We start from the raw sequence: 2427 nt of genomic DNA, 5'->3' as shown, positions 1-2427 counted from the left end.
AAATCAAGTCCAAAAACTTGATAGAAACCTTTAGTTCTCAAGAATATGCATCTATTAAAGACCATCAACCGAAAGAAAATCACAAACAAGGATGCAATTGCAAAAAAAAAAAAAAAAGATTTGCTTACAAAAAAAAGAGCACTATAGAGTGGTTTGTGAAGAGGGTTACCTTGCCACACACCACAGTAAAAATACCTAGGAGATTCAGTTTTTTTATTTTATTTTTGTTAATATCACCAAGTCTATTTTACTTATTTTGATTGTTAATTTTGAGAAACATCGAGAATTATTTACTTCTTGGCATCTCCACTACTGTCTTTCAAGGGTAATTATTTGAAGGCCCTTCTGTTTCGAGGGTTGCTTTACGGGAGGTTACATTGTCTTTGTCGTTCTTACATTGACTTGGAGTCAAGTCCATACATCAATATTAATTCTTGTTTAATTAATTTATTTATTTTAAATGCTTTCAAATAATATAACAATCAGTGCTGTAAATGCAAAATATATATTTGTTGCGGTTTGAATGATCATATTTGTCTTTTAGTTTTTGGCACCACAAAGAAAGAGAGAGGAATTTTCTTCAAAGGTACCGAAACGAAAGATATAGGTTTTGTCATCTATAGACTTGTTCAAAGGGTGTAGAATTCCTAGAAATCTTTTCCTAGGGTTAGGTTTTCGTATTATCCAAGAAGCATCTCTTTTTTCTTTCTCAAACCTTAAGATTCTCATCTCCTGACTTATTAGACAAGTGGAAGTGCGATTGTAAGTGTTGTAATTATCCAAGCTTTCCAGCCAATAACAACTTCGTAAATACAATAATATCCGAGGATGTTTTAGACAACCTCAATATCAGTATCTGTATTAAGAGTATTGGCTATAAATAAAAAGGGTATAGGAGAGGCATTGGCCATGTAAAACACAATATTTTTCAGTATGAAAGCTTTAGTGATAGCTATTCTTATAGCTACCATTGCCTTCTCTCCTTTATCCATGGCAGCTCGAGAATTGGTCGACTATGGTATGACCATCTTCTATCGGCTCGTATATATTACCATATTAGTACCTTTAATAAGTCATTCATGTCTGTATGAAAGCTTTTTTTTATAAAGATCTTGGTTTATTACCGTCAAACATGGATTGACTTCTTCATTTAATTTTCACATTTTAAATCAACAATATCTGTATTGTAGATCCATCCTAATACTGTTATACAGATCATAACGTGTTTAAACGTGCGTTGACGTTGCAGGAAAAGTTAGCGTTACCGTCAATGATGGGAGCAATGGCAGGATTTGGATGCCACCCCCATCACCGGTGACTAATTGTAGACCCAACCAACGCTGCTACCCTCCACCAACAAATGATTAGTGCTGTAGTCTTGCAATGAAATTGTAATCAGCTGCTGGTGGAATTAATTTTGAAGTTTATCTAAAAAACTCATTTGGTTTTTCTAAGCGCTCGTATAATGTATTAATATTATAATTATTCCAAGTCTTTTGAATTATCTCTAGTATAAATATATTTGTTGAAAGCGTTGTAATCTAAGTACATGTCAAAGGGACTTCCTCTCTTGAAAAAGTAATATGGTATGAATGGAATATGTTTCCATCGTATTTCCCTCGACATATCATTGCTTCCCAACATAATAGCATCAAACTTGGCTTGGTCTAATAGGGCTTTTAAAGGATTAGATCATGTATGTTCAGAAGAAAGAAGTCTCAAGAGTGAGTGGATAAACAAATGAGATTCAAAGAGAAAAAAATATAGAGGTGCAAAATGATAGAACCCAACAAGAAAATTAGAGATTAAGTGTAAGTTGACAACTCCTTGTATAAGAGATGGTATGTTACAATAAGAATCACTCACGAAGAAAGGATACACCAGAAAAACATGAGAGAGAACTTTCTTAAAAAAATAAGAAAGGGATATGGCCAAATAGCCATGATGAAGAATTTGGTAACAACCACACCATCTATGAAAAATGACTTGGAGGTTTAACAATCACTCCCTTGGTATCCTGATCTACTTAATTTGGGATGAGCGAAACAAGAGGATATTTGATAATACTTGCAAGCTTGTTTCATTTGTCTTTCGCAAGTTTCAGGTTATGTTCTTCACGGTTCTGCATTTCCATGAAAATAATCATTTCAATCTCCAATTTGGGGGCTGATGGCTTTCTGCTTTTTTGTTGGGCCTTCCTGCTCTAGCTGGCTTTGTTTCCTCTGTCTTCTGGGAAGCTCTCAGGCTCAGCATCTCAGTTAGATCTTCAAAGGGTTGACTAGTCCTTATTTGCTGCTGGTGATGGACTATTTCGATTTGGCTGCAGTTGCTACTGCTATCATTTTAGCCCTCTCAGTCTTGCTTCTCTCCTGTTGTGGCTTCTTGTGTTAGGTTCCCTTGTGGACTTCATCTGTGCTGGTTGTCAGG

The 2427-nt window shown here is 35.2% G+C and overlaps 1 long non-coding RNA gene across 1 annotated transcript; it reads left to right on the top strand.

The window, feature by feature from the left end:
* The first annotated feature begins 677 nt into the window (after positions 1–677).
* Positions 678–1625, top strand: LOC112327239 (uncharacterized). The gene is made up of 2 exons (XR_002981367.2): positions 678–1018; positions 1250–1625. It is a non-coding gene; the product is annotated as an uncharacterized LOC112327239 (long non-coding RNA).
* Positions 1626–2427: the final 802 nt, after the last annotated feature.

Source organism: Populus trichocarpa, chromosome 4 (genome assembly GCF_000002775.5).
Source record: "Populus trichocarpa isolate Nisqually-1 chromosome 4, P.trichocarpa_v4.1, whole genome shotgun sequence".
Taxonomy (NCBI): domain Eukaryota; kingdom Viridiplantae; phylum Streptophyta; class Magnoliopsida; order Malpighiales; family Salicaceae; genus Populus; species Populus trichocarpa.
Note: the sequence above shows the minus strand (reverse complement) of the source record. Positions and strands in the feature narration are given on the sequence as shown.